Source organism: Lissotriton vulgaris, chromosome 6 (assembly GCF_964263255.1).
Source record: "Lissotriton vulgaris chromosome 6, aLisVul1.2, whole genome shotgun sequence".
Classification (NCBI taxonomy): Eukaryota; Metazoa; Chordata; class Amphibia; order Caudata; family Salamandridae; genus Lissotriton; species Lissotriton vulgaris.
The window spans coordinates 562144701-562170825 of NC_141694.1; the positions used below are offsets into that span (position 1 = coordinate 562144701).

The following is a 26125-nucleotide window of genomic DNA, read 5'->3' on the forward strand; positions in this document are numbered from 1 at the left end:
GGATCACCTTGCTTTGCTCCTTGAGGAAGTCTCTACTCTCTTGGCAAAGGGAGCTATAGAGAGGTCCCAGGGCATGAAGTAGGCAGTGGTTGCTATTCCCGCTACTTTCTGGTCCCAAAGAAGGACGAGGCCTTCGCCCTATCATAGACCTCAGACCCCTCAATTACTTCCTAAGAAAGGAGAAATTCAAGATGCTCACCCTTGCCCAGGTTCTGACTGCCTTGGACCCAGGAGTCTGGATGGTAGTGCTGGACTTTCAGGATGCCTACTTTCATATCCCCATCCTGCCTGCCCATTGTCGCTACCTATGGTTCGCAGTGGTCACAAGCCCTTTCAATTTGCGCTGCTCCCCTTTGGCCTCACCAGCACCCCTTAGGTGTTCACAAAAGTGTTGGCGGTGGTCGCAACCCATCTGCGGAGATCAGGGGTTCCAGTCTTCCCCTCCCTCGACGACTGGTTGTTGAAGGTGGGCTTGGGTTCACTATCAAAGTGCCAAAGTCACACCTGACTCCCTCTCAGATGCTCCTCTTCATTGGGGCGATTCTGAACACAGTGCAGTTTCAAACCTATGCTCCCGAACGGCGAGCCCAAGATATTCAGGCTATGATACCGATGTTTCAGCCTTTATCTTGGTTTCCGGTTAGAGGACTCTGAGGCTTTTGGGCCTCATGGTTTCATGTAGTCTGCTAGTGACCCATGCAAGGTGGTACATGCAGGTTCTGCAGTGGGACCTGATGTTCCAGTGGGCACAGTATCGAGTATATCTCACCGACCTAGTTCAGAAATTAAGAGGGTACTGCGAACAACCTGCAGTGGTGGCTGACGGACCGTGATTGTATCAAGGGCAGACCCCTCTCTTGTCTCCACCCAGACCTCACAGTAGTGACAGATGTGTCCCTTCTGGAATGGGGTGGCCGTGTGAGGAAGGTAGAGATCAGGGCACTCTGGTGTCCAGCGGAAGCCAAGCTCCATATCACTCTGTTGGAGCTTCGGGTGATCTGGCAGGCACTGAAATCCTTTTTGTCATCCATAAAGAAGTCTCGTACAGGTGTTCATGGGCAACATTACCGCCATGTGTTACTACAACAAACAGGGCGGAGTGGGGTTGTGGACTCTTTGTCAAGAGGCCCTGCGTCTCTGGAATTGGCTGGAATGTCGGGGCATTTCCCTGCTGGTTGAACACCTGGCCAGTCCTCTGAAAGTCTGGGCGGACAAGCTCAGCCAAAGGTGCCTTATGGATCACGAATGGCGTCTCCTTCTGGAGGCGGCACAAGGTCTCTTTCAGTGGTGGGGAGAGCCTTAGTTAGATCTGTTTGCCTCCCAAAAGAACTCTTAATGTCAGCTGTTTTGCGAGTTGGAGTTTTCAAGGTGGCACTCTCTCGGAGACTCTTTTTGTCACGAGTGGAGATCAGGCCTCTTATACGCCTTTCCACCCATAACACTCCTGCCCAGAGTGTTCAAGAAGGGTTCAGTGACTAAATATCGAGGGACAAAATATAGACTGCCCAAAATATCGACTCAAAAATATTGAGGGACAGAATATAGAATGCCTATCTACAAACAGTACAAAATATAGAACGTTAAAATATAGTTAAGTAAAATATCGAATTTTTTAAATGTATTAAAAATAATATAAAAGTTATTAAATAATACACACATATAAAATATAGTTAAAATAATGTAAAAAGCTTAAAATGTAAAAATAATAAATGTAATGTAACATTTTTTTAACATATATTTACTTAATAATATTATTAAATAATTATTAATTTTAATTATAAAATATTTAAAACATTATTACAAATACATTTACGTATACATAAATAAACATATCTAAATATACAATAAAATAATATATAATAATTTAAATAATTAAAGTAATACTTTGTATGTTAATTAATAATTTACACTACATTAAATATAAAAAAATAAAAACATTACATAGGTAAGGGAATACAATTAATATTCGCACTCCAACAATTGCTAAAGTAAAGAATTTGTTGGATAGTGGGAGGGTAAAAATTACTATTCCCACTTCAGTGAGTGCAACAGTAGGGAAAGCGTTGGATAGCGAAGGGGTAAAAATTACTATTCCCACTCCAGTGAGTGCAACAGTAGGGAAAGCATTGGATAGCGTAGGGGTAAAAATGACTATTCCCACTCCAGTGAGTGCAACAGTAGGGAAAGTGTTGGATAGCGTAGGGGTAAAAATTATTATTCCCACTCCAGAGCGTGCAACAGTAGGAAAAGTAATGATTTAATATTTGAATAAGAATACATTAATTATCAATACCAATAAAAAATGTATTACAAATAATTACCATCACACAATATGTAATAATTAATTATAAATACAAATAAATATTTTTTAGTAAAAATTAATTACCTAATAATAATTATTTAACTAATTAATTTTCAATCCCCAAAAAGTAATACGTAATAAAAAATGTACCAATTAATAATCAACAATAAATTATTTATCAATACACAAAAATAATTTCAATAATTACTTAATTACAATGAAATGACTTTACACCCTATTCCCTTATAACCCACAACCCACTCCAAATAAATGAATACAATTAACATAATTATCAATTAATAACAATTAATTACTAATAACAATTAATTACCAATGAATAAAATGCAATTACCAATAAATAATTAATTATCAATAAATTAATTATCAATACAAATACATTTAAATTAATATTTACTTAATTACAGTTAAATTACTTCCCACCCTATTCTCCTATAAACCCACAAACCGCTAGGGAATTAAATTATGCAAAAATTAAATAACATAACATTACTTTAAAAAAGTTAAACATACATTGCAAAAATGTTATATAATTTTAACACATACAATAGCATACATAACACAATTTTTTTTTCTTGATATTATGCAAAACTATATTTTAAATTCGATATTATGTAAATCGATATTTTAAACCTCAATTTCGATATTCTATCCAAATATATTTTGGTAATTCGATATTCTGGCCTCTCTATATTTTTAATTCGATATTCTGGGCAGTCGATATTTCAAATTCGAATATTTTAGGTGTTTACCCTTAAGAAGATAAGGAACGACTGGGCACACGTGATTCTTGTGACTCCAGACTGGACAAGGAGAGTTCGGTATCCCGAGCTGTTAGAAATGAGCATCAGGCCTCCAGTCAGGCTACCTCTCAGGGAGGATCTTCTGTCACAGAAGCAGGGGAGGGTTCTCCACTCTCCGCCTCCTTGCGTGGAGTTTGAGCAGTGACAGTTGGCAGCTTTTGACCTCTCTTCTGAAATATGTCAGGTTTTTCTGACAGCCAGGCGTCCCTCCACAAAATCGGTATATGCCTGCCAATGGAAATGATTTTCTAAATATTGTGAAGACAGGACCCTAGTTGCAATTTTTTAACACACCATGGTCAGTCACTTCTTGGCTGTGCCCTTCTGGCGTCGTGAAAAGTACTGATGTCAGCACGCCAGAGTGGTGGTTATATTGACAACGTGGACTCCACAACATCGACTAACTCGACGCCGACAACGTCACACAGACGACGCCAAATACTGGCTCTCAGGGGTACTGCCGAGAAAATTTTTCCAGATCCAGCCTGATGCCTGGAAGTTCAAAGGTATGAAATCTGTAGCCAGATTATGTCTCTACCAGATAAGGCTTTACCGAAAGTAAGTAACTTATCCTTCTGAAAGGTAAGATGGGTATTAGACACGAGGCTTAAGTAAAACTTCATGAGGTAAGTTTTAATAAAAACCCCACTGTTTTGGAAAACTGTCTATTCTACTTTTTTTCAAAGCTCCCACAACAGTAGTACAGACGCCACAATCATGCCTGAGGTATGGGTTCAGCATTTTGCCAGTGTATACAGAAATTAAAAGGCGCACTTTTGCACTTTGAAAATCATTGAAAACCAATCGGGTGCTACTCCTATCTACCTGGTGCCTCCAACTTTTGAGGAAGTCACAAAAGCCTTAAATCAAACTATAAAGAATAAGGCTTCTGTTCCGGATGGCATTCCTCTTCCTAGCGAATCCTGATCTTTGGCTCCCATTGTTAACCAATATCTTAAGCTGTATAGGTTCCCAGGGCCCACCTAAATCTTGGTCAAACGTGACTAAAGTACTCATTTTTAGGTCTCGCAGTCCTGCGTTGCAGCGTACATGCGCTGCTCGCACTGCGAGGCTTCTTGTAATCAAGCAGATTTCAGAAGTGGAGTGTAGGCTCCGCCCGTTTTTTCCATTGGCTTGCATCATTGTTGATGCTAAACACTGGCTTTCCATTGTAAGTGAGGCTTTTTAGTCCCTCCTTGTTACCGCCCTGTCTCCTTTTGGCCCCGCCCACCCGGACTGGATCTTTTACATGCTGCGGTATACTGGCAGTGTTATACTGTCTCCGAAGCACTTTTTTTCTGCATTCGCGGAGACTTGCTACTTTGCCACCAGGCGGGGGGCTTCCGACGCCAGTCTCTCTACTTTACTTCACAACTCTTGTGACGTTAAGGTTACTCAAGCCAAAATAAGTACACTGTGCAGGCTTAGAAAATGTATTATGTTTGTCTTGCGCACCAGAGGTGACAGGTCGCTACGCCAGGTGCAGTAACGTCACACCCCAGGAGCCGCAGAGTGATGTTCTCACCATAGTGTCACTGTGCACGAGGCAGCCAGGTGCATTGCGAATGCTTGTTTTTCTTTACTTTTGCAGTAATCGCGGATGCCGCCAACATGTGTGTGTGTCTCTAATTAATGTCTTCCTGCCCCGTGGATTAAGAAACAAATCTATAAAATGTTTTGGTCAGTAAATCTGAGGTTCCTAGAAAACCACAGGCTTTTGATCGGGAACTGCGTTTGCACTGCATTATACCACGCCTCGCAGACAACTCTTACAAACAATTAGCAAAATCTCAACCCCCACCTAGCACTACGATAAATTCCTCAAATCACCAGTCCCTAAACCAGCAACAGCCAAACTTCCGTAATGTTTCTCACACCCCGGGGTCTGTGTTTTTTTTTGTTTTTAACACCAGCCCTCCCAGGCTCTTCCTCCTCCTTCCCCCATTCCTAAGGTTCAGCTTTGTTCTTCCGGGCTCAAACTCAAGCTGTGCAGGAAGATTAACCGTTTCAGACGGTTACTTTTTCTGCACCAACTCGGACTGTGCTTTAGTAGAAGCTGCACCTTTTAAGGGCAGCTTTACACAGCTAGGTTAATGCGACTTCCTTAGCCGATGTAGCCCCTGGTGCTTATTTTAAACACCGAGCTACGTGTTTCTAAAGTGACTGAAGTGTTTTTGTGTGAAAGAATGGATGTAGAGATTATATACTGCATGCTCCCGCCCCATGCGAAAGGAAACATGGCGGCTGGGTGACAGTGGGGTGAGGGGTGTCTTTCAGCTCTGGGGTGCACTATCACACACAATATTGGTTCCCGAGACTCGACTTGCGCAGCGACACACCACAGCAATATCTTTGCATACATCACGTCATGCTTCACGTTGTGGTTTCTTGGCGTTGTAAATGACAGTTGTATATCTTCCAACCCTTCAGTGTTCCGCTTCCCTTACAAATAAGCATTTGCAATGCAATAAGTCTTGCATTTGCCAAATTTTAAGCTATTGGCATTGTAAATGACAATGCCTTTTATGTATCTAATTTTAAAATCAATGCATAGATAAAAGGTTTGTCATTTACAATGCCAGTTACTCAAAGTCTCGCAAATGTGAGACCTAGTGCAGTGCAAATGCTTGTTAAAAAGGGAGACAGGTCTGACCCTAGATGTTATCGCTCAGTTTCGCTGATTGGTTGTTCGTGTAAATTAATGGGCAGGGCAGTTCTGGATCGTTTGGAAACCAGGGTAACTGAAAGAGGGAAGCTTTCTAATATACTGTATGGCTTCAGGAGGGGCCTGGGCACTGTCGAGCAGTGCCTTAACCTCCACCTGGTAATAAGCAAATATATAATAGCAAAGAATGGCCCCCTCTATTTAAGATTTATGGACCTAACATCGGCCTTTGACTGGGTAGAAAGAGGGATGCTGTGGGGAGAAAATGCTGGATCTGGGCATAGATATATCTCTAGTTTATTTCCTAGCACAGATGCATTAGGATGTGACTGGGAGATTTGGGTATGGGGCTGATGGGGAACTCGCCTCTCCCATCAAAATGAACCATGGGGTAAGCCCAACATGTGCACTTGCCCCTTTTTCATTGTGTTCATATATTAACGATTTGGAGAGGTGCCTCAATTGAGGGCATGTTGATGTCCCAAAGATAAGCACTAGAAAGCTTCCGGCGTTACTCCATGCCGAAAATTGTGTGCTGATGTCTAGAACCTGTGTAGGTCTGCAAACGCTTTTAACTAGATTTAATGATATTATGACCTATTTGGGTCTAAAGACTAATACTTCTAAGTCTTATGTTGTGGTGGTTGGTAAAACTCCTCTTTTAAATTTAAAGTTGTGTTTTTTTAATGATGAGAGGATGATGTATGTTCCAACTTGTTCTTATTTAGGTGTCCCTTTTGATCAGAAGGGATCCTGACATCACTTGTTTGAAACTAGGGTAAGCAGTTTCAACCAAAACTTGGAGGCACTGTTCAGGTTTGGGAGCAAATTTGGATCCAGACCAATTGATTCAGTCATTAAAATCTATAAGGCCCACTCCTTCTCTGTAAGTTTGTATGGGGCAAGGAGTTTGGGAGTTTTGTAATCCATCATGCCTTCAGACAGTAGAGGACACCTCCCTCAGACGATTATTAACAGTCCCTAGTAGTCTCCCGATCATACTTTGTGACATGGAACTAGCTTTGACTCCTCTAACTCACTGTACAAAAATTGCACCAACCTTGTTATGGCATTAGGATGGGCAAAAGATGAGCCAGCCCTCAATTGTGCAATAATACCAGGGTCTTGATCATATGCATAAGATACCATGGCATTGGTACATAAAAAAGCAGTTGGAGTTAAGGGGGAAGGTAGATTATTTTTATAACCCGGAACTAATTGCTAAGATTTCAAAAACCAAGCTGAAACTGAATCTTTTATTTGTTTTAAAACAGAACAGTGAGTGCTTGGAGATTGGGAAGAAGAGAGTTTTGGAATAGTTGCCTCTAGTCTGATCACAGCGTCTAGAGCCCTATCTCCCCTTTTTTTTTATTCGTTCGAAAAGGTTTTATCTTATTAGATTCAGGTTTAGCATCCCACCTTTGCTGGTGTCTTACCTCCATAAGTCTTATTGTAATGCTGACCTTGAACCATGTCCATGCGACTCTGTAAACTCAGAACATGCTCCAATTTCAGTTTTTCTGTTCGCTCTACACCAAACCGAGGAGGGATTTTATCATCCCCCTATTAAGGTTTTTAAATATCAGGGAATGTAGGCCAGCCAGCCTTGTATCACCCCCAGCTTTTGAATGATGAATATACATGCTTGATGGTGTGTATTTATCACCACAGCAGTCTGCTTATGGAACTTAGTCGGGAAATTAGGAGTCTTTCTCATGGATTTTGTTATGTTTCTCTGAATTTTATGTGATATTAATTCATTTATAAATGGTACTTTTTTAATGTGTTCATTTAAATCATCATATTAGGACAATTGTTTTATGACTCTGACATTTAGAGCGTTAACCTTTGTGTTTTATGGCATCATGTGGGACATGTGAGCTGTCTTTAGTATTTTATTGTCTGCATGCTGGCATATGATTACTGTCATGAAATTTTACCAGTTTTTACATTTGGAATTTCTTGACTTAATGCCCTGTGGTGGAACACTATCTCAACACCTAGTTCACATTGTCTAGAATGAATTTTATCATATTGTTTGTCTTTTTTTATTTTGGATGTTTTCTTTTATGGTTGCAAAAATAACCGAATAAAAAATATTTTACTTTGAGTATATTTTAATAAGTAAAATGACACCAACACAACAAAATTCCAATAAGTAGAACCAGAGTAACATTTAAAATTAAAAATTGCACCAAAATGCCTCAAGCTTGAACCGTGGACATCTGCTTGGGCTAGACCTGTACAAATTCAAAAGTTAAGGCCAATTGGCAATAGTGCCTGGGTCGGACACAGGGGCTAGGTTCGTCCTGGTGAAAGTTTACCTTTAGATGGAAGGGGAGTCAAGAATCCTCAGCGGGGCAAGGCAGCAGGCTGTGGCTGAAGAGTGCTTCACAAGGCTGGATATTTTCTCTGCCAAGTCCCTCTGGATCGGATTTGCTGCTATGGAGAAGAAAGTAGCGGGAGCAACCTAAATCTGTGGTCCAGCGGCAATGCACCATCATTGGATCCTGGTGCACACCGCTTTTTCCATTCTTCTTTAGCTATGGTGTACAGCAGGGGTCTCCAAACCGGTCCTGGAGGGCCGGATCCATACCAGATTTTTAAAATAACTACATGTATCTCAATGGGGATATGCACAAAATTTGGCATGGTTCCGGCCATCCAGGACCGGTTTGGAGACCCCTGGTGTACAGCATAGGGAAAGCCATACAGCACAAGGGATTCTGTACAGCACTGCTAAAAACACTGGCAAAGCCAATAGGTCCCAAAGAGGATGCTTACTTGCTTTACCAATGCTTGTTATTTCATAACATTCATTCAGATCGGCTTTAAGGTGGGTAGAGCCTTGTAGTGTGTTGTGAGGTGGGCGCAGAGTCAAGTGCTACGACCAAGAACTCGTCAAAACCGCTAGTCACTGACTTCTGGGCAATACAAACCACTATTTGTGGGCGTTTACAAGAAAGAAAAGGTGAACATTAAGGAGGATACAGCATAGAAGAAAGGATCACCGGAGGTCAAAATACTCTGCTCACATGACGATCAGGGGACCATGAATGTACTTAGACTCCAGGGCAGTGATCACGTCACAATCTTTGGATTCAAGAATCAATCTATAACAGTTTTATATATGGCACTACACAGCCAAACCAATAGCAGAATGAGCGTTTTATAAATAAAGGCAGACAGAAACAGTAATCTTCGTGACTTTCAGAAAATAGCAAAACTAACTTGCTGAAACAATGCCAATTTACTATTGCCCCACCTTGCTGGAAGGCATGTGAATCCATCACGCGGTCCAACATGTATACAAGCTAACCTTCCTCTCTTGAATACGAATAACTGATGGAAGACTTAAACAGATCCTCTCTTACAATACAAGCTCAGGGCCCATGCCCACCACTCTATAGTTCTTTCTATGCAGCTGCTGCATGGTTGCTGTATAACTTTTTAATACATTCCCATCTGACAACGTCAGAGCTATGAAGCAGTGCTGGGCGTTGTCAGATTGCAGGCTAACCGAGTGTTTAAGAGAGGATGGAACTGGAGCTCACTGCAGATTTGGCATTATTCCACGTAAAGGGGAAGGGGGAAAAAACAGAGCACTCTACTCCTCTTCATTCTACCGGGCGGCCACCATATCATCCTTAAGGTAGGCCCGGAAAGGCTGACCCTACTATGTTCAAGAGGAAAACAGCCCTGCTCAGAAGACATGGGCTTAGGACAACTCCAGTTCGCAGGGTTCGAGTTGCCTATGCAATTGAGAAAAGAAGCGGTTGTCCGAGAGTGAAGGTGTTTTTAAAATGTCCCATACATGCAAGAAAAACAAATGATTTGCTTTTAAAAATTAAATATTGCTTCTCAAAAAAAGGACTCTAAAACTGGGGCGTCACTTATACTTCTCAGAAATCCGTTAGTAAGTGAAATTTCGCCAATTTCAAAGCAAACTAATCAATAAGTAAAGTGTAAGCCCCGTGAGCTCAAAATAAAATCACCATGCACATGTTTCTTACTAGATCACGCAAGTGCAAAAACCATTTTAAAAATCCGACAGCTTCTCAACTTCAGCTATTCCCGCCATTTTCCATCACTCCTGGCTAAGAAAATGGTGCAGCCAACAACTTTTAATATCCAAAGCATCAGATTTTTTTTTTGTAAATTACAACAAAAAAGATAAACCTTGAGAGGTGGAAACAAGAACAGACTTGTTTAATTGCACTAAAGATAAAAAATGAAATGGAATGACTTTAAAGTTCCACAGAAGTAGTTTGGAAGACTTTAAAGTGCAAAACAAGCCACAGAGTTGGAAATTGACTTTAAAAATAGCAGGACTTGAAACGGTCTGTCCGTGTCATGGGCCGAAAAAGGTCAAAGAACTAAAGCTTTTCTCCACATTTAGCACCTCCTACTTATGTTTTGCATAAGTGAGTTAAAAATGAACATGCCTAAGGGCAGACCAGGACCGTAATGTGCACTTCAAGCTGCTACCTTTCCTAGTCCAGTTCAAACGTCTTTTTCCGCGCTGCTGAATTATTTTAGGCCTGCCTAAGTGTTAATGGTAATGTATGGGGACTGCCGTGCATAGTTGCTAAACACAATACAGCAAGTCCTCACCAGCAACATTTCACATAGGAGTCACCAAACATAGCACACACGTTTGCCTGTTTGTGGAAACGATATGCGCAATAATGAATATATCGCAGTATTCAAAGCAGAGTGCAAAATTCCCACTCACCTACCCTCGTTTTCAGCGTGTAAATACAAGCTGTATGGGGACCACTGGCAGATGGTTTTGGTTGCACCAAGCCTTGCTACACGAAGTGTTAGTGCATGTTCAAGTTTTTTTTGCTGCCACTTTCAATTTAAATCTCCTGTTTAAAACGTACCCATAAATATTTTGTAAATGGCTACGGGACGTTACCAAAGCTGCCAACGACTTAGGAGTCAGACAACTGAGAAATTGTTACAGGGATTCTGCTCATACACAGAACTGTGCACAGAGACCCAAGACCTCAGTGAATTGTGGTGTACCAAAAAACTCACCTCAGTACCTAGAACCCCTAACCGACTAGCATCAGTGTCACATTAGCTCTTTGTCCTCTAGCAAAGGTACCAATGATTAGACAACCCAAAACATGCGACTTGGGTTACTCGCAGGAATCGTGGGAATCGAGAACAGTCTTCCGTTTGTTATTCTCATACCAGTCCACAACATGGGTAAAAAGCAACACAATAAAGTTTAAAATGTTTATTTTAATGACGTGCTCTAGATGCAGTATTTTTGCTAACATAAGCAGGCATATGATTAAAAATAATACGTTATGATAACTTTGGAGGCTTCAGCATTCACTGTGCAGAATAAGGTTGTGATGGAAGTCTAGGGATGTTGAAAACAAGCCATTCTCATGTGAAGATATTCACGCAGTCAAACTTACAACAACAGTTACATGCAGGGTTGTGTACAAAAGCGGCAAAATGGCGTTTAAACTTCTAATAAGCCTATGCTAACATAGCAATGTGCGCAAGCAGGGCCCTGCCTTCACCACAAAATAACTGGTGGTAACATTGCTACTGTCAGTGGTCATTTCAGCATCTGCCCAGTATGAGCCCGCAATTGTGGTTGAAGATGTAATGCAGCAGAGGGCATAAAAATTATTCTAGTAACTGGGTCTCTTGAAATTTCCCCCTCCAACGTCATTACAGAAAGTTCCAGCTGATGGGCTAACGCTGACAAGAAAGAAGCCCGTCAAGTTTACTTTAATTCTTCCATGTTTACTAATATATCATAGCTAGTCACAGCTTCTTATCACCAGATTGTCTTTACCAGTGTGACTCTGTAAAGGCTGCTGTCAAGACTGAGGAAAAGACACGCTTCAGGGACAGCAGTGGACATGCCCTGGTATGACTAACAAATACCAACTGTGAAAATAACGGCCAACATGAATAACAAAATTAATCCTGCTGAAAATTGTTCTGTTTACCTTTTTTGGGACAGCGATACCTAGCGAAAGCCAAACACAACATGAAGGCGCACAAACAAGCACAATGAAAAACTCTATTCTCATTTTGAAACAGTAAGCCTATTTTTTTGAGCAATATACGTCCTTATTGCAGCAGATATCATCAGTTTCCTCAATAGGACAAAATAATAAAGATTTACAGACATGTTAACACTCGAGCAGCTGGGCATGAGGAGAGCCTTCCCACGCCACTGTATAAACAGAGAAGCGCAGGCACACTAATTAAAAAAACCATATAGCCCTGCGCGCTGATGCTGGCTCCCGAGTGCAAAACGCTCTTAGAGTAAACATTTTCCAAGAAGCTGGGACATCCACACACCTTTGGCCAATTGCGTACTAAAGCCAGACACAATTGGCCAATAGCCTGTGAGCACCACATGCACAAGCTTATTCAAAAGCTGAAGAAAGCTGAACTGATTCCAAGAGGTCGATTTCCTATAGCAGCGCATGCTCTAGTCTCGACCAAAAATGACACCCCTTAAAATCAGCCGTTCTCTTGCAGAGGAGTTTTGGTGCCAACTACTATGCCCAACCTTACACTGTGCATGACTTGTGCGCAGCTGAAGGGGGGTGTTGTGTGCCAGTGGGGGTTGAGAGAAGGACTGGCCCATGGCCAACCCCCGCTGCACTTGGCCGCAGGCATTGCATGGCCTGGGGTTGGCTGCCAGTGAGGAGTTGGATGCAGGACCTACAGCCAACCGCACACGGCCGAAGTCCTTGCGCTGTGTGGGTAGCAATAAGTATGGTAATCATCATAATTCACGTTAAAATAACTGGGAATTCACTGAAAAAAACAGCTTAAAGTGACTTTATAGTTGGGTATGGCAATAATATCTTACTTTGCATTACAAAAACCTTAGAAATTGACAGGAAAAAAACAAAGTTAAAGGGACATTATAGTTAGATAAAAACATTTCCTTACCCTGTCTGGGTCCTGCTTGTATCTTGCACACCTGGTATTTACCCGGTGTTTACTTGTTCAGACACTCTACCTCTCACTCTTGAGCATTTGATAGTTGGGCACGGCCTGCAGCTCCACCAATCCCTCCAGCTCCGGTTTCTGGGTGTCTTGGAAGGAGTCTTGCTGTCTTGTTGCGGTGTGATGTGGAGCAGCGCGTAGTGTCTTGTGGCTCCACTAGCGCGGAGCAGCCAGGGTCCATCAGCTCCCGGTTTTAGTGCGTGCCACCCACTGTTGACGCAAGCCGTTTCGTTCTAGAACTGGCCGCTTTTGCACTGGTAGTAAGGCCCACAGGTCTGCCCCTTTCTTCTGAGTCCTGGATCTCCCCTGCCGCACCCTCCGCTCTCTAAGAGGGTTGTCCAGCAAGTAGCCCGGTCGCTGCCAAATGATTACGGGCTAGGGCCGGAGCCGAAACAGGCCGCAAATGCGATCTTGGTGTGCAACGTGGACCCTGTGCTGGAAACCTGTAGGTCAGGAATTAATGCCGCTCAACGTGGCAGTCGACTGGCGTAGGGTTCCTGTTGTCGCTCCCAGCAATTCCTGTCCGGCGAGGCTGATGGCTCCAACGAGAAGCGAGTAAGTGCGGAGTGGGAGCTAGAGCTGAGGCCGTAGCAGCTGCGACAGCTCCTCCACTGTTGCGCTACCTTTTTGCTGCTCCTGAGGGTGAGCATCTTCACATGCTGCGGCCCCACACCACTGGGCCCGCTGGGGAGCTGCTCAGCGCCTCGCTGTGTTTTGCTCTGGTCTTTGCTCTCTCCTCCTGTGCCAAACCTTGACTCTCCGTATGGCCCAGGTGCACTGTGTCGGAAAAACTAGGCCGCCACAGGGCCTGAACCACACCAAAGCCTCACTCTTAATCTTCGAATGCATCACTTCCTTTCCACTTGCATTTTTGAAGGACCCTTGTAACTGACCTCTATTCCACCAATGATGAAGCATAGGGTCTACAATCTCCTGTGCAGCTTTTAAAACACGGGCACCTTTAAATGATTGCCCCATGGCCCTCTCTGAGTCTCCTCTTGAGCACGAAAGTGACCAACAGCTCCACCCAATATCTACCCAAGAGCCCAAACAAAGCCCAGAATGCAAGAAGCGGTTTGAGAGCCCTTTAAATGGAATCCCTGAGACAAGTAGTAATCCTACGAGCAACCCATCACATCAAATGTGTGATGTGGAGCAGCGCGTAGTGTCTTGTGGCTCCACTAGCGCGGAGCAGCCAGGGTCCATCAGCTCCCGGTTTAGTGCGTGCCACCCACTGTTGACGCAAGCCGTTTCGTTCTAGAACTGGCCGCTTTTGCACTGGTAGTAAGGCCCACAGGTCTGCCCCTTTCTTCTGAGTCCTGGATCTCCCCTGCCGCACCCTCCGCTCTCTAAGAGGGTTGTCCAGCAAGTAGCCCGGTCGCTGCCAAATGATTACGGGCTAGGGCCGGAGCCGAAACAGGCCGCAAATCCGATCGTGGTGTGCAACGTGGACCCTGTGCTGGAAACCTGGAGGTCAGGAATTAATGCCGCTCAACGTGGCAGTCGACTGGCGTAGGGTTTCTGTTGTCGCTCCCAGCAATTCCTGTCCGGCGAGGCTGATGGCTCCAACGAGAAGCGAGTAAGTGCGGAGTGGGAGCTAGAGCTGAGGCCGTAGCAGCTGCGACAGCTCCTCCACTGTTGCGCTACCTTTTTGCTGCTCCTGAGGGTGAGCATCTTCACATGCTGCGGCCCCACACCACTGGGCCCGCTGGGGAGCTGCTCAGCCCCTCGCTGTGTTTTGCTCCGGTCTTTGCTCTCTCCTCTTGTGCCAAACCTTGACTCTCCGTATGGCCCAGGTGCACTGTGCCGGAAAAACTAGGCCGCCACAGGGCCTGAACCACACCAAAGCCTCACTCTTAATCTTCGAATGCATCACTTCCTTTCCACTTGCATTTTTGAAGGACCCTTGTAACTGACCTCTATTCCACCAATGATGAAGCATAGGGTCTACAATCTCCTGTGCAGCTTTTAAAAAACGGGCACCTTTAAATGATTGCCCCATGGCCCTCTCTGAGTCTCCTCTTGAGCACGAAAGTGACCAACAGCTCCACCCATTATCTACCCAAGAGCCCAAACAAAGCCCAGAATGCAAGAAGCGGTTTGAGAGCCCTTTAAATGGAATCCCTGAGACAAGTAGTAATCCTACGAGCAACCCATCACATCAAATGCCAATTGGGATGGGCGATGAGTACCAGCAGGTGAAAACTAGCAATAAATCCCTGGTACAAACAAAGGATCTTAGAACAGAGGAGATAAATGATACAACATCAAGCAGAGCATGCACACTGAGCACTGGTCAAGCGCAATACAGACAGCATGAGCAGGATGAATCACGTAATGGGGACTGCTCTTTTCAATGACCACCACATTAACAACAAGTGCACAGCTCACCAGTAAGGACATCACCTGTAGCTAACCTTGAGCTGCCAATGCGGGCAAAGGATAAACAACATTCCACTTCTCGCACAGGGGCACCCCCAAACAGAGCACAGTGGCATCACAAAGCAGTGAATACGACATGTCATATTTAGCAACAAAGGAGGGGGAAGAGCTGGTAGTGCCTAACTCTCAAAAACAAGCACAGGCTGCAAAGTCTCACTGATTCTCCCTAAGGAAGGAAAGACAATCTCCAACGCTCTCACAGCAGATTCTTTCGAGGGTTCCTCTTTAGTACCATATAACACTCACAGCCCTCTAATATCAATCTGATAAGATGGATCTGCACCTGACAGTACTCCATTCCTTAGCAGACTCCATTTCCAGAATCGAAGACAAGTTGGCTGACCTGAATGGTCTGATAAACAAGCCCAAGAAGCCTCGCTTACAGAAACGGACTGCTTCTGTGCTCCAATATTGGACAAGATAGCCACACTAGCGATCATGCTAAGAGAACTAATAACGGACCTTAAACAAAATGTTAATACAACAAATGCTGCCGCTGCTTTACCTATAATAAAACACCAAAGGTCAGAAGCATACCACCAGGATGGAGCTACAAAAAGGACCCGCCTAGCTGGCAACTTTTCATTAGGGCCAACTACAGAACATACTTCACATATCATACTAGCAACAACAGCTGCACTCACCTCAACTCCTCAACAGACCAACAAAGGAAGCAGAAACGGATAGCAAATTCTCCGCAAAAAAGAAGTAAAGGCAGAATCAAGAAAGACACGACACCTGGCTTAACCACACAGGAATCAAGTACAAAGCCTACAGAAGATTGGACCCTACTTAATCAACAGCTGCCATCTCCTCCTCAACTAACAAAACCAAAGTTAAAAACAATGGTAAAGAGAACAACACTAGAAAGCTCACCGCAAACAGAAAAAATAGCTTTCAGTGGGCAACCTGTTGCACAAAAAACAATGGAAGAGGGGCAAATTAGGGTAACTCCAATTCAACAAGCAGCAAAAATATGCTCACCCAACAGCAGGCAACTTGAATGACCTTGGTCAACAAAGAGCAAGGGTACAAGTAGACATCCACCTTAAGGCCCTGTGACAAGTCAAAAACCACCCCCACTATTTCAAAATAGAACCTTGCAATACTAAGCCCAGCTTAAAACAGACACACTATTGGTGCAAACCGTGGCAGCTGAAAACTACCAACTAATCGAGTATGGGAAAATCCCCCATAACTAAAGATCGCTACTAGTCACAAAAGTGACAACAGAAGCTCACTGCACAACAAGTACGACCATAGAACTCAGGGAGCCTCCAGAAAATAGGCAAAGTAAAACCAACTCGAACCCACACATCGTGCCATCTGTACAACCCAACGATGTTCAATGTCAGTATAACTGGACTCCGGGAAAGGATCAACCCTTGCATAATATTCCAGCCTCAATATAAATCTCGGGGCAAAGGAGACATCTTAAATAGAGGCAACCTAATATGTCTCCTCCATGCCATACAGAAACTTGAAGATGTGGAATCAGCAGAATTAGAATCAATAGAATTTATACAAGTGGGCAATTCCCAAGGACTAGAGACAACTAAAACAACATGGACCACAAAAGAAACAACAGCAAAGATATTGAGAATTTCACCTATTTTTCACCAATGGGGGCTAAGGATTTAGCCCTATTACAAACCGCCATACCCCACTCCATTTCTTATTGAAAACCTACCAGCAACTGGAACCTAACAGCAATCCATCACATACTCTGTACTCAGGGCCGCAAGAAGCAAATCTCCATCTGCGACCCATACTAGTCAAAAAGGCAACAAGAACGAAATAAGAACTAGACACGAGTCGCCGGGTGGAACAAAAACTGGCAATTGGGGTCCTGTAACCCGAACATTCAATACTCTCACCAACCAATGACCGACAGCTTGTCTCCACCACCACCATAATGCACCAGACCTCAGACTAATTAGAGTGTGCACATGGAATATCAGCAGCCTGCCTAACAAATAAATAAATTCACAAACAATGTCCTATCTTCAAACCTTCGATCTCATACTTCTTCAAGAAACATGGGCCAACCAACCGATCCATCTGCAGGGATATTATCTGCATCAAACTCGCGCACAAAAAGAAGCCAGTTTTGGACAAAGGAAAGGGGGCCTATCAATCTATACATCACTAATAACAACAGGGCCAGCCAAGCCTTCGGAGCCCAACAAACTATTAGCCGTAAACACATCGATCAGAATTGACCATCTTGAACACCCCATCATAATCGTAAATGTCTACCTTCATCCCAGACATAAAACTAAGGGTGCAAAACATCAAATAGCCGAGCTGCAAAAATCACAGAAGAGGAAGAAACCGATAACATGATCATTGCAGGAGACTTCGATCTACACCTTCACGAAGTGAAGACGACTTGTTAGAGGATTTAAATAGTGCATGGGAAATTCCACCACAGGCGAAAAGAATCACAAACAAGCAGATTGCATCAAGTGTGTATCTTCTAAGGGAGTTTGAACACCTTAACGTTAGAGCCCTGAACGGGCGATTCCATGAACATCCTTTACTTGCACCCACCTTGTATCCGACATCTGCCGCCTCCCACATTGACTATACATTTACACGCTCCCACTATTTCGCAAAACTTCTTCATATGACTAGTAGATATGTCAGAGTGACCATCTTCCCCAAGAAGTCACCTTTAGAGGAGCCGTTCCCCCACTCCACGCAGCAATCAAAGCAATTGCCACAGACTACATGACAAACAATAAAAGGATCAAATCCAGTCTGGACTCATGGAGCAACTTTTAGAATCCACTAAATCTATTCTACTCGAAAATACCACTCAAAAAAGGAGTCCTCTCACCACATGGGTCATCGTAACACCCTCAGAGAGAAGTTTGCGACAAATGTGGGAGCCAGAAAAGGAGCACTAAGTAAGAGAAAAACAGCAAATGACAACTCGCCTCAAATAACAAAACTTAAAAACGCAACTAATCAGATACTAAGGAAACCTAGCCAGTACCCAAGGGAAAACAGCCTGCGGGGTGAACTGAGTAAACCCAGGGCAAGCATTAAAAAAATAAACTGGGATATAAAGAGGCATGAGAACAAATTGTTGTGGGCAAAACTTGTCCACGAATCAAAAAGCAAGAATAATGCTAAGTTCTGGCAAACAGTTAACACTTTACGACGTTCTCCCCACCATTGAATATGCTATGCTATGCTATGGGTACTTATAATGCGCGCAGCTGCTCCAGCAAAGGAGCGTCCCGGCGCAAGACAAGGTAGAACACAGCATCGCTAAAGGCAAAGAATAAAGGATACCACTACAGGACAAAATTAAAATAAGAAAGTTTTGATAGCCTTTCGAAACATCAGAAGATCCTCAATCAGACGGATTTCTGCGGGAAGAGAATTCCAAAGCGCTGCCGCTCTCACACAAAAGGATCGGCCCCCAGCCCGACTGAGCTTAAACCGAGGTACTACAGCCAGAGCTTGGCCAAAGGATCTGAGAGAGCGGGTAGGAGTATAGAGGGACCAGAGATTGGTGAGGATCTGGGGAGCAAAACCTTTCAAAATTTTAAAGGCCAGGCATAAGACCTTAAACTGGATTCGCATCCTGACCGGCAGCCAGTGCAAAGAACGTAGCGTGCTCGAAACGGAGCAGAACCTAGGAATGCCAACTACCGCTCTGGCAGCAGCGTTTTGAACGCGCTGCAGGCGAGTGATTTCTGCCTGGTTGGCCCCCACCAGTAAAGAGCTGGCGTAATCCAGCCGGGAGATCACCGTCGCTTGGATCACCAACTGCCTGGTCGAGGCGTCAAAAAAACTTGAGGACCGGTCTTAGGCCCCGAAGAACACCAAAGCAGCAGGCCGCTGTTCTTTTAGTGTGGCCAGCAAAACTAAGGGTGGAATCCAGCCAAACTCCCAGAATTCTCAGTTCTGTAACCGGAGTCGGGGACGGCCCGAGTTCCGGAGGCCACCACCTGTCCCCCCAGAGTTCCGCTTTCTTTCCGACAATCATGATTTCAGTCTTTTTTGCGTTGAGTTGGAGGCAGTTGGCATTCATCCAACCAGCCACCGCCCTCAGTCCACTCTGAAACCTAGGGGCATCCTGTTTCGCATCCCCGCTGATAGTAACCGCTAGCTGAGTGTCGTCGGCATATGATACCATATTCATGCCCCACTGCTTGACGACATCAGCCAGCGGTCTCACGTATAGATTGAATAACGTGGGACTCAGCGAGGATCCCTGCGGAACCCCCATGGCCAGAGGATGGAATTTGGACTGGAAAGGCGGGGTGGCAATGCAAAAAGAGCGATTGTCAAGAAAGGAGCGAAACCACTGCAGAGCGAGCCCACTGATGCCAATCTCCTCCAGGCAGTGCAGAAGAATACGGTGCGAGACGGTGTCAAAGGCGGCGCTGAGGTCTAATAATATAAGCGCCGCCGTCTGACCTGCATCCAGCACCGCACGCAAATGCTCCACCATGGCGAGGAGGGCTGTCTCATATTGGCATCAAAATCAAGCATATCATACTGTACATCCACATGTGCAGCAGCAAGATTTGCGAATCACTTTCAAGGTAATATCATTCATAGGATGATCCAGAATCGTGGAAGATATGCAAACTTCATAAGTTTTACTGATAAATCAGACTGACTTCTGCAAACACATGGGAACAATCACTAACACCTTAGCCCTAACTCTATTGATCGATGCTGTAAAGGAAGCCAGACAACTTCTTTATCTGTGTTTCATTGACTACAGTTCGGCCTTTGATCATATAGATGGAAGAAGACTATAACAGATGCTGGAAAGATGGGGCATACCATTACTCCTATTAAAACAACTAGTGTTACTACCTACAGATTCCTGGGTCAAGGTCAAACTGGGGGCAGGAACACATTTTCTAGATGCATCGCATCCACCAAGGGGCTCAAACAGGGTTGCGTCCTAGCCCTTATGTTATTCAACACCTTTATGGCAGATCTACCTGCAAAGTTGCATCTCGCACACCCTCAAGCTCGGCATTACAACCATCTCTAACCTTTTGTATGCTATCAACTAAGTCCTAATAAGACGAACACCAATAGGTCGCCAACACTTACTCGATGTAACTCAGGATACTCCAATGAGAACGCCTTGATAAATCAAATAAAGTAAAACAAAAACAATGTCCAAAAAAGCCAGAAAAAGGAAAAAATGTGCTGGCTTCTAGATGCACATCAACTAGAATTGGTAAATTAATACAATTACTTGGTTGTTCTGCTAGACAATAAACCAGGGCCCACTACCTGCCCTTAAAAAATGAAACGAAAACGTGAAATTTTTCTTTTTTTAAATGCATCCTGTTTTCCTTTAAAGAAAAAAGGGCTGCATTTAAGAAAAAAAACTGCTTTATTTAAAAGCTTTCCCAGACATGGAGGTCTGCTCAGCCCAGCAGGCCCCGATACCTGGGAGGGCCAGCCATTCCTAATGGGGTCGCAAATTGCAGGTGCCTCATTAATATGCATCCAATTTGCGACCCCATTAGGAATCGCTTACTATTGTCTCAGACACTGTTGTACATTGCATTTAGCGACTCGCAATTGAGCGCAATTTGCGAGTCGCTAAATGACATGGTCATACATCTGGCCCTGGATCCGGAAGATTTTTCTTCGAGCAATACCCCTGCATGCCGTTAGGTGGCATCATCAGCTCCGTGTATATCTTCAACGCTGGTCTCTTATGCTGATGATACACAGCTTGTTTTTTCATTTAGAGACCACTCTGACTCCCTCTTTTCCAACTTTAGAAACTGCCTTGGCAATATATGCACTTGGATGTCAGCCAATCATCTTGCCCTCAATACCGACAAAACTGAGGTTCTCTTCTTCAGCCAGAAATCGCCTCCCCCTGCTATTCTTTGGTGGCCTACCGTTTTGAACCCTCCGCCCACTCCAGTACAGGCCGCCCGCAACCTGGGCTTCACATTTGACAACACCCTGTCTGGTAGCTCCCAAGTCAACAAAGTTGCGGGGGCTTGTTTCTCTAAATTGCGCATGATCAGGAAGATTTTCCCCTACCTCCCCCAATCTTCCCGTAAAACGGTTGTCCAGGCACTCATCACCACTCATCTAGACTACGCTAATAGTCTTTATGCAGGTGCCCCCCAATATCTAATCGACCGTCTGCATTTTGTCCAGAATGCTGCTGCTCGGCTCATTGGTAATATTCCTGCCCGTACCTCCGTCAGAGCCTACCGGGACGAGCTTCACTGGCTCCCTATAGCCCGGCGCATCGACTTAAAAATTCTGACTCTGGCATTCCGTGCAATTCATGGAACTGGCCGGTTCTATCTGAGAAAACGCCTCAAGATTTCATCTTCAGTCAGACATCTAAGATCCAACAGTCTTCGTCTACTGATTGTCCCAAGATTCAGGCTCTCTAGAAGTGGCGGTAGAACTTTTACCGTCACAGCTGCCAAGCTCTGGAACAGCCTTCCTCTTGACCTCAGGTTCACTGAATCCGAGCCTGTCTTTCGTCGCAAACTTAAAACCTGGTTGTTTACTAAACGGGATTAGCTCTTTAACATCTCTTTTTCTCTTCATTGGATCTGATCCTGGTTACTCTCTCTGGGGACACTCAGGTAATCTCAGCGCCGGGACACCTCCGCCGGAGGTAGCCGCACGCTTTACAAGCTTCTAAATAAATAAATAAACGCTAGAAGTGATGTTCGCGCCATCAATATAGGCGTCACCTCGTCGCATTGACATCAGTTCTTTTCTTTCCACGCCAGATAAGCACTGATCTGTGAAGAAAGCTACCCATTGTCGCTTTTCTCAACGTTTGTCGACCCCTTTTTGGTGTGTAGGTTTTTCCTCATTTCTAGGAATACTTCTGGGTTCAAACCGTGTAGCGCCTGCCAACGCGCTATGTTGGCGATTGACCTGCACCTGGTTTACCTGTGGTGCCTGGTACACGACCACGACTCAAAGTTGTGCTCCGACTGCTGTGCCCTGACTCCGAAAACTTTGAGTGAGCGGTTCCTAAAGCTAGTTGCTGCCCGGCAGTCAACACTGCGTTGCGCAACTTCTAGGTTATCTCGTTCATGGTACCTTTCGAGACGAAGGTCCATGCACCACTCCAGGAGTACCAACTCTTTGTCGTTCAAATCATTGGGACACTCTGGTAAGAGGCACAAAAAGCACAACAAGTCGAATGCTTCGACTTCTCTCTGTCCGTCGGCTGACGTGACGGAGGAGCCTCTGCATTCTAGGCCTTGTTTTTTGGCACCTCTCACTTGGTCAGCTCTACACCTCCTGAATTTTTGCAGGAGCCGGAATGACCCCTGCCTAACCTCTAGAGTTTTATAAAGCTATGCGCCTTGGGCCTTGTGGGATCAGAGGGTGCTCCATCTGGTTCCACGCTTGCGGCTCCGGACCGGACGCCATTGGATCCGATGTTCCTGGCATTGCTTGTGCCCCTGGCAGCACCAGCCTTATTTTGATCACAGACAACCTGGAGCCTGTACCGCATCAACTGGCGCAGACAGAACCTCCAGGTCATAGGTCCTTTCCTGAGCCCTATTCTGAGGGACTAGGAGTGTGAGAAGATTGGAAGGGATTTGCTGGACCCTTTTGAAGACCAGCCTTATTAGGAAATGGACTGGTATGAGGAATTTGATGAGGCCAATAGAATGGACTCTTCTCCAGATTCTGGCATGCTTTATCCACCTACAGTGGCTATGGAGGAGGGAGCATCATTTGCTTTGGTGGTGCGAAAGGCTGCTGCAGTCCTGGACCTTCAGCTTCTTTCCATGGCGGTCAAGGCTAATATCTTGACAAAGGTCCTACAGCCTTGTGCCTCCTCTTTGGAACCCTTGCTGCCCTTTAATGAGATCCTTATAGGTGTCCCTCTGGGAACTTGGTCCAAGCCTAGCACAGGGGTTTCTGTGAAATAGGAGAATTGCCTGCACCACCACTCTGCACCAGGGCGACCCAAGCTTTCTCTCCACCTACCCTACCCCAGAGAGTTTTGTGGTCCAAGCCTCTACCTCCCATAGCACATTCTCTTCTGCTCCCCCAGACAGTGAATCCAGGAGATTGGATGGTTGGGGTAAGAAATGTTTTTCTTCCCCCCAGCCTTGCATTGTGGTCAGTGAACACTGCATGCTTATTGGGGCATTATTCCCACTCCCTGTGGGAAACAGTTGTACAAGTGTTACCTCAGGTCCCAGAGAAGGCTTAGCTCATCCTCTCCCAAACAGTGTCAGACGGTAGAGATGCAGCAAACTTCGCCATCTATTGTGGTCTTGGCATAACTGACTCACTGAGCAGAGCGATTTCATCGACGGTAGCTGTTCGACGCCACGTCTGGTGGACAACAACTTTGCCAATCTTCACAGCAGGGTACGGCAACAAGTCCCTGAGTGGGAATCCACCTGCATGTGCTCTTTTGCTACTTCCGCAGGTGGGACTTTCCAGAAATAGACCTGTTCGCAATCGCAGAAAGCATCAAATGCCCAAACTACGCCTTCAGGTTCCTACATCTGCAGTCCATGGACAAAACACTTTTGATAAGGAGGTCAGGGATATTTGCCCATGCTTTTCGACCTATCCCTTTCCTTCCTATTGTGGTACCGAAGCTTCGGCAGTCGTCCCTTACACTCATCCTGGTGGCTCCCACATGGGTTCGCCAGTCATGGTTCCCAACTCTGCTCAAAGTCTCTCTCATTCCACATTAGAGGCTCCCCAACAAGCAGGATGTTCTTACACATAATAATGGAAAAAGCAGGGACCCAGATCCCGGCACGGTCACACTTATGATCTGGCTCCTGAGGTCATAACATTCGGATATCTCAACCTTCCTCCTTAGCACATGAGCATTCTTAAGGAAACGCGTAGACCTACCACCTGGGCCTACTATGTGACAAAGTAAAAAAAAATTGTACTGTCAAAAAAAACAAGCTGATCCTTTTGAAGCCACTGTGCAGGACATTGCTACGTATTACATCAGCTGGTTTCTGGTCAGCCTTCACATACATATGTCTTCGCTTGGTTGCTGTGGCTGCCTACCTTTAAAGTAGACAGCACATCCCTCTCTTCAGGATTCCATTTGTTAAAGCATTTATAGAGGGTCTCAAAATGGTTGTTCCTCTGGCCTGACGTGGAACAAGGCTCATGGCCACTCTGTTTGAACCATTCCACTCCTGCCCCCTTCAGTTCCTCTCTTGGAATGAGGAATTCCTTGTTGCTATCACTTCACTCAGGCATGTCAGTGAGCTACAGGTAATTTTCTCCCTAAGATGGTATCTACCTTCCACCTTAACCAACCTATTGAACTTCCTGTCTTTTTCTCCCAACCTGATTCTGTTGCAGAACGTACTCTTCATAATTTGGACGTAAAGCGAGCCATCAAGTAGAACTAAATCATCACTGATAGAACTAAATCATTTAGATAAACACAGCAACTTTTTGTTGCTATATCCAAATCCAACAAAGGGAAGACTCTATCCAAGTCAAGCATTGCTAGATGGATCGTTAAATACATCCAGACAGTCTATGTTAATGCTAAGAAGACTCTGACCAGTCTTCCGAGCACCCACTCCACACAGTAGAATACTGCCTCTATGGCCTTCCTGGAGAACATCCCAATAGCTGACATATGTGAAGCAACTACTTGGTCCACACCTCACACGTTCACAAAACATTACTTTGTGGGTGTACCAGCTCACCAACAAGCTAATGTTGGCCAAGTATTGCTTTGTACACTTTTTCAATCTACAACATCCACAGGCTAGCCATCACTTTTTTGGAGTGTTGATTTACAGTCTTTGCACAGCATGTGTATCTACAGCAACATATGCCTTGAACAGAAAATGTTCCTTACCCTGTAAGCATTGTGGCATGTAGTTCTGTAGATTCACATATGCCCACCCTCCTCACCAGACGCCTGGTTTGTAGTCTCTTTTACTATCTAGTTTTCCTCTTTTGCTTAGACATCTCTCTTTACTTTGCTTTGCTTCACATTCCATTCTCACCCACCATGCGGTTAAACAATATAACAATGGAGTCGATGACCATGCATATTACCAACAAGAGGAGGAGTCACACTGCCTCCTGACTCGAAAGACTTATTAGAAGAAAAACAACTTGCACACATCCAGACCCAACATTAGATGGCAGGAGTATGCAAATGATGTGAATCTACAACGCTACATGCCACGAACAGATTCTTACAGTGTAAGTAACATTTTCCTTACAAATCATGATCTTGCAGGAGCCATTGATGCACTTTATAAATTCATTGACCCTTCCCAGTTGCTTTATAATTCCTCTTGTCCACTCTCTACTATACATTTATGGTCCTGCGCTATACTACAAACAGGAGACACAACTTCTTCGGATAAATGGGGTCCTCTTTATTGCATCATCTATTCATTAGGCATATCCCATGAGCGTATACACAAGACTTGCTTGACACTGCTTTTATGTCTCCTGTACGCTCTGTTTGGTGTAAACACACTTGCATACCTATCTTGCCTGTATTATAATGCGAATTCACCCTTCTAAACCGTCCACACAGGCTTTTTTTTATTCTTGTTCATTATAATCATTGAAATTACCACAACAATGTATTTCTGAGAGTGAGTTCTAAATGTGTGTGCACCGTGCATGTATTATGAGTTATCTAAAGTCCTTGCTACGTTTGTGCATTAAACAATGATCAAGTGTCTGCATTAAGTTGAAAATGCAAACCTGGGTGCCTAATCTGTGTTTTGCATGGGGAGTGCATCTTTGCTTTGATAGTATTTTCATTAGTAATTCTTATTGCGTTTATGTGTATTTTTGTCCTGCTCTCAGCACATAGCGGAGTTTTCTGTGAGAGAACAGCGTGTATTGAAATGCCAATCTAATTACAATCTAAATTTA

The 26125-nt window shown here is 44.4% G+C and overlaps 1 protein-coding gene across 2 annotated transcripts in view; it reads left to right on the top strand.

Moving 5' to 3' along the window:
- DOP1A (DOP1 leucine zipper like protein A) overlaps positions 1-26125 on the top strand; it is a 1079867-nt gene that overhangs the window by 243956 nt on the left and 809786 nt on the right. The gene's annotated exons all lie outside the window — the stretch shown is intronic.